This window comes from Athene noctua, chromosome 12 (assembly GCF_965140245.1).
Source record: "Athene noctua chromosome 12, bAthNoc1.hap1.1, whole genome shotgun sequence".
NCBI classification, from domain to species: Eukaryota; Metazoa; Chordata; class Aves; order Strigiformes; family Strigidae; genus Athene; species Athene noctua.
The window spans coordinates 22,701,999-22,709,073 of NC_134048.1; positions in this window are offsets into that span (position 1 = coordinate 22,701,999).

Sequence of the window (7,075 nt, forward strand, 5' to 3'; positions counted from 1 at the left end):
AATAACGGCATTTCCAGGCGCAAGAGTCAAATTCAGCGCTCGAGAAAATCCTCCGAGTCGTTTCGGCAGGGCCGGCAGCGCCGCCTCGGCCCCCGCCCCGGGGTGGGTTGGCTCCCGCCGTGCTCGGGTCGGACGGGTCACGGCTCTCACTGTTGGGTATTGCTGTTAGACGCTCTAAAGGGGGGGGCTGTACGTGCTGGTTTTCCCCCCAAAGAAGGGGAAAAGTTAAGTGATGTGTCCGGCTGGACGCTGGGGAGCTCATCGTAGGTCGGACAGCGCAGGGTCTGCGGGTCCCCTGCCAGGCAGGTGCAATTTCTTCTGAAAGCAGCATGGATTTCTTTTTTTTTTATTATTATTTTTTAACATCTTCTGATGACCCCCAGAGACCCCCAGCCAGCGACTCGCCTTCCGTGGCTGAAACCTCCAAGCAGCCACCCTCGCCTCCTTCGGGGACGTGTTTGCCACCCGAGGCGGTTGGTGGCCGTGTGTGGCCGCCCTCCGCGTGCCGTGGCAAGCGCGTGACCCCCGCTGCGTTTCCGCGCAGAATTGCTGATTTCTGGGGCAGGAATGGAGAAGTTGGGCTTTGGCGGGGCCGGCGGGCGGCGAGGCGGGCGGCGAGGCCGCGGTGAGGGTGAGGTGGCCGCCCCGAGGGACAGCGAGGGGGGCTGCGGGCGGGGGCGAGTGGCCACGTCCCTGGGCACCGCGCCAGCGCTGAGGAGAATCAAGCCCTGGCCTGGTTTTTTGCCCTTTTTTCCTTTGAATTTTTTTTTTTGCCTTTCCTCCCCCTTTTTAATTTTCTTCCTCTTTTTTCCCTGTTTTGTCTCTCTCTCCCACTCTTTTTTCTCTTTTCTCTTTCTTTTTTTTCTCCCCTCTCCCCCTTTATTTTTTTTTCTCCCCTCTCCCCCTTTATTTTTTTTTCTCCCCTCTCCCCCTTTTTTTTCTTCTTTTCATTTTTTCCCTTTTTCCTTTCCTTCCCCCTTTTTCCCCCTTTTTTGGGAGCTCTTTTCCTGCCGTTTGCACCTCACTGACTCCGGTACCGATTCCCGCAGCCCAGCTCTCCCGGTTCCCCGCCAGGCCGCGCCCGGTGCCCGGTGCCGCCGGGGAGCCCCCCCGTGTCCCCCCCCCGCCCAGTTTCGGTTTCCCGCGGCAGGAGCCGCGCGGGCGGCGCGAGCCGCTTCCGGGAATCGGCGGGGCCGCGCGCGGCCGCGGGGGGGCGCCACGCCCCGGGGGGGGCGGGTCCGTGAGTCAGGGCCGGCGGCGGCCCCCGGGACTTCCACCCCCCCGGGAAACCCCCCCGCGCCGGGAAACCCCCCCGGACACCTGGATGCGGCTGCGGTGACCCCCGGGGGGGCGACACGGGCACCGGCTCCATCCGCTGCCCCCCCCCGGGCGAGCCAGAAAACCCCCAAACAACCCAAAAACCCACGGGGAAAAAAAAAAAAAAAAAGACCCCCCCGGTTGGTTTGTTTTCGAGCCCGGTCACAGCACAGCCCCCCCCGCGTCCCCAGGTTGTGCTCCAAATCTCTGGATTTCGCTGATAAAGTGAGAGGCTGGAGCAGGAGGAGCCCCCGGGGGGGCCGCCCTGTCTTTTTTTTTTGGCCAGTTGACCGTGTTCTGGAGGCTTGATTTTTTTTTTTTTTTTTTTTTTTTTTTTCCTTTTTGGACGGTTGATCGTGTTCTGGAGGTTTGATTTTAATTTTTTTTCTTTTTAGCCTGGTTGGTCATGTTCCAGAGGTTTGATTTTTTTTAATTTTATTTTTTCCCAGTTGATTGCATTCTGGACTTTTTTTTTTTTTTCTTTTTTTTTTTTTGGCCAGTTGATCGTGTTCTGGAGATTTGATTTTTATTTTTTTTCTTTTTAGCCTGGTTGGTCATGTTCCAGAGGTTTGATTTTTTTTTTTTTTAAATTATTATTTCTTTTTTGGATGGCTGATTGTGTTCTGGAGGTTTGGTTATAATTTTTTTTTTGGCCAGTTGACCGTGTTCTGGAGGTTTGATTTTTTTTTTTTTTTTTTTTTTTTTTTCCTTTTTGGAGGGTTGATCATGTTCTGGAGGTTTGATTTTTTTTTTTTTTTTTTTCTCTTTTAACCAATTGATTGTCTTTTGGAGGTTCGATTTTTTTTTTTTTTTTTTGGCCAGTTGATCATATTGTAGAGGTGTGATTATTTTTTTTTCTTTTTTGGCCAGTTGATCATATTCTAGAGGTGTGATTATTTTTTTTTTCTTTTTTGGCCTGTTGATCGCATTCTGGAGGTTTGATTTTTTTTTTTTTTTTTTTCTGTTTTGGCCTGTTGATCGCATTCTGGAGGTTTGATTTTAAATTTTTTTTTTCTGTTTTGGCCTGTTGATCGCATTCTGGAGGTTTGATTTTTTTTTTTTTTTATTTTTTATTTTTTGCCCTGTTGATCGCATTCTGGAGGTTTGATTTTTAATTTTTTTTTTCTGTTTTGGCCTGTTGATCGCATTCTGGAGGTTTGATTTTTTTTTTTTTTTTTTTTTTTGGCCAGTTGATTGTGTTCTGGAGCGAGCGGTGAGGAGTGTGAGTCTGCGTGACCCACCGACTCTCAAACCCCACCATGTTTGACCCGCGGAGGGTGCGATGGAGGCGTAGCTCTGGTGTGGGACCCACAGCCCCCGGCTTCGCTCGGCTGAGGGGGGGGCGAGGGGGGGGGCAGACGGGCCCTCCCTGCTCCAGGATTCGGGCGGAGGAGGCAGCGTGGACACGCTGCCCAAATTCCGGAGCGGTCTGTGTTTGGGTGAGCCCTGTCCCACAGGGCTTCTGAAATTGTGATTTTACAGACAACTTCTGTGTTTGTGGCAGAAACAATAATGATGATCGTGGTCAGAAAAACACCGAATTGTTCTCTGGAAATGAATATTGTATGCTTACCAGGGTCAATTAAAGTATAAAAGTGAAGTATTAAAAGGTTAACTGAAGTAAAAGGATGTTGGTTTAGATTAAATAAATGCTGATTTATATTAAATAAGTGCTGTTTTTTCTGTGCAATAAAAGATGATTATTTTGAACTTTCTATATCAAGGAAAATTAATAAAATACAGCTGGAACCGTTTCCATCTGAGGAGGGATACGGGCGGACCGGGGGGCAGGGGGTCTCTGGGACAGGACGAGCAAGCTGCTTCCAGGGAGAGCTGCCGGCTGCTTAAAGGGTAAAAAATTCATTTATTTTGGTGATTCTGAGCTTGTCCTGCTCGACCCGTGCTGGTGATGGAGAGCGGTACGTTGCCTTTGTGGCAGGCAGCTTTATCACTTTTTTCGGCTCTTTTCACACTCATCTCTTCCCTCAGCCCCGGGGTGTTTTTCACAGCCTGGGACGAGGTCGGTCAGGCCTTTCCCTTTCTCCATCTTTCCCAGCCCTTCCCAAACGTGGGAAATCTGACCCAGGATCTTTACAGCAAGTACTCGTGGGCCTATATTTAACTTCTCTGCCATAACTGTACCGAGGGGTTACACCTGTTTGCGAATTCCCACTTGTTCTCTGGTCAATGACTTTATAATTTTGGCCGGTACATCCTTCCTGCTCCAGTTACACCTGAAGCAAAAGGTTCGTGTGGATGGAGCTGGTGCCTCGCGTCCCACCGGGACTCTCCTCCTCCTCCTCCTCCTCCTCCTCCTCGGCACTGGGCAGGCTGGGGATTGCTGCGGCGATGTGCTGAGCACCAGCAGCACTTTGGCTCATCTCAGCGATCAGAATCGCGGTGAGATGGGACCGTTGCGTTAACGGAGTGAAGTGAATCCACGGAGTGAAAAATGCAGGTAAACGGGGGATGAACATTTTTCTTCCTTTACTTTTTCCTGTCAGTTCTAACAAACGTAACTGCTGAGCTGAGCGCTGGGGACGTGCCCGGGCATCCTGCCGAGGACCCTCTCAGCCCCCCCGGTGAAAACTCTTGGTCAGGGAGGCAGGAGTGGTCCAGCGGCCGGAGCCGGGGAGACTGAGCTGGTACATCCCAGCGCTCAGGAGCTCCCTGCGGGTTTGTTGCTCTCTGCAGCCAGCAGCAGGGCTGTGACAGCATTTACCTGTCCTACAGGAATGGGTAGTTGAATAAGAGGTAGCAGGAAGAAAAATAAGCATGATAGTGATGTGGAAATGCGGCAGGAACAGCCTCCTGCGCTGGCTTAGCATCCAGTGCAATCAGAGCTCTGAACACGGTCTCATTCAGCGATAATGAAAAGTGATGTGGAAAATAATAAAAAATATTTTAAAATCTCATGTATTTAAAGAGCTGGTGTCATTAAGAGCTTCTTTTGGAGGTTTTCTTGTGCTGTGCTTGACGTTTTGCTGGGCTGGCTGTACCCCCTCCGGAATACAACTTCGAAACCGCCTTTTGCTTTTTGAGGCCGTGGCGGCGCTGCCTTCTCGTGCTGCCAATTTGTTGCTTTTTTTGACACAGTTCAGCTCTTCAGAAATGCCTTGGTGCTGTTCAAGCCCAGCTCTGCCTTGAGCTTAGGCGGCAGCTCTCCGGTGCCGGGGCTGCCGGTGCCGCATCGTGGGGCGTGGGAGCCGCCGTCCCGCCTTTCCCATCTCGGTACGAGGGTTGAGGTCGGCGTCTCCAACTGTTGGTTTGGGTGTTGGTTTGTCGTTGGGTGTCAGCAGGCATTTGCGTTACTGAAACCCTTGGGAAGGGTTTTGGTGAGCGCCAGGGAGCGTGTGGCTTTGGCAGCCCAGTTCCTCTTTCAGTATTGACTGTTTTCTGCCATCCCATGCAAATATCCGCCCCGACCCTCCCGGGCGGGTGGTTGACCCTGATGTTTTTGTGGGCGCTCCCTGGGTGCCCGGGTGGGTGTTGCCCGTGCTGACGTGGGGTCAGAGGACCCCAGTTTGCCATCAGCCCCGACCCAGTGACACTGTCCAGGAGCCGTGTGAGTGTCCCTGTTCCCATGCTGGCCACGCAGGTGGAAACCCAGCAGCTGTGGGAAGGGGCTGGCTCTGCTGCCGCTGTGCCCGCGGGCACTGCTCCTGTCCAGCCTCTGCCCGGGGTGCCAGCACACAGCTTCCAGCCTCCTGTCTTCCCCAGAGACAGACATACCTCGATTCCTGGGTTCAGTTTTGGGCCCCTCACCCCAAAAAGGCCATTGAATGACTCGAGCGTGGCCAGAGAAGGGCAACGGAGCTGGGGCAGGGTCTGGAGCACAGGTCTGCTGGGGAGCGGCTGGGGGAACTGGGGGGGTTCAGTCTGGAGAAGAGGAGGCTGAGGGGAGACCTCCTGGCCCTCTGCAACTCCCTGCCAGGAGGGGGCAGAGAGGGGGGATGAGTCTCTGGAGCCAAGGCCCCAGCGCCAGGCCCCGAGGGAATGGCCTCAAGCTGCCCAGGGCAGGGTCAGGCTGGCTCTGAGGAAGGATTTCTGTGCAGAAGGGGCTGTTGGGCGTTGGAATGGGCTGCCCAGGGCAGGGGGGAGTCCCCGGGATCCCTGGAGGGGTTGAAGAGTCGGGCTGAGCCAGCGCTGAGGGATCTGGGGGAGTTGGGAACGGTCAGGGGGAGGGTCATGGTGGGGCTGGAGGAGCTGCAAGGGCTTTTCCAACCTGGATGATTCTGGGATTCTGAAAGTCTGGGAAACCCGAGGATCCCTGTGCCTGGATGAGCCGGTGGCCGGGGACAGCAGCCCCCTCTCCCAGCCCATTCCCTGAGGTGGCTGCATCTGTATGACAGGTACTGCTGGACAGCAAAAGCAAAATTTGTGCCTGCTGTGGATAACCCTCACGCCTGGCATCGCTCCAGGGGTGCCCCAGCTGCCAGGGAATAACCTTTATCCACCATATCCCAAGGATATCGTGCGCTGCCAGCTGCCTTCCCGCACCCTGAGGCTCGTTCACTGCTCTGGGCCCCCGGGAAGGGACCCCCACCTCCCAGCAAACCCCCCATGGGGGTGAGGTCTGGGGCCAGCACCATCTCCCCGGTCATACAGAGGGGGTCACAGCTCTGAATGTGGGGGGACACGGCACCCCGGGGGGGAGCACAGCAGCTGTGTGAAGCCCAAGCCAGACCTGGGAGCGGGGAGAGCCTTGGGTTCAGCCTGCAGGGGTGTGGAGGGGAAGGTGTGCTGCCGAGATCGGAGTGGTTAGAGACCTTTGCTCCTAGGTGCTGGTGTCCCTGGGCTGTATCGCGACAGGCTGGCCCGGGGCTTGCCAGGGCAGGAGGAGAGGCAGGTTGGAGGGTTTGGGTTTGAGTCTTCAGTGCCCTCAGCAGCTGGCTCGAAGTTCAAAGCTCAGCTCAGGGAAAAGTCTGGCTTCTGAGAGCCAGCCTGGCAGAGGGAGGTGGGTTTCGGAGTCGGGGCTCACGCCCAGGATTGGTCACCCCAGCAGGAACTCGGCCTTGGGGGTCCCCCCTGGGTGCAGGCGGGTGAGGACGGGCAGCGGGCGCCCCGCAATGCTCTGAGCCGCGCAAAGCTTCACCCCAGGGACAGGGACTGAGCCTCGTCCCCCAGCCCCGGCCCTAGCGGAGCTCAGCCAGGCATCATCGCTCATTTTCTGTCAACGGTGCCGGCTCCGGGCACACCCCAAGGAAATCCCTGTCTGTGATTTTTCCTGCTCAAAATCTCACCCGGCAAGAGCTCTGCGCTTTGCATTTCTGGTCTCCTGTTGCCACCTGCCGTCAGCTGCCTTTGGCCTGCTCCTGCGCGGGGGATGGCTGGGGCTGCGCCTCTCGGAGACTGGCTCGCAGGCAGGCAGAGTAAAAAGTCTGACAGATCAACGTCTGCGCAAAGAATTTATAAATAATAATTTTGCTGATTAATCCTTATTTTTCCAACTGTGCCTGCTCCCCCCCATCTTATGGAGTCGTACTGTGAAAAACTCTATTTTTCCTTCATTAAAGTTGGGTGCTAACACTTGGAAACACTCGGCAAAATCAGTATCGATGCGGCAAGAAAATATTTGACTTCTGCATATTTGTTCTGGTATCACAGGATTCTCACCTGTGCTTCAGCGAGGATCTCTGGGGATGCACCCAAAAAAAAAGGAGCAGTAGGACTGACACGTTGTATGAGAATGTGTCAGAACAAATGACATCAAGCGCTTGGGGACACTGTGACTACCGGTGCCTTGCTCAGTTGCTCA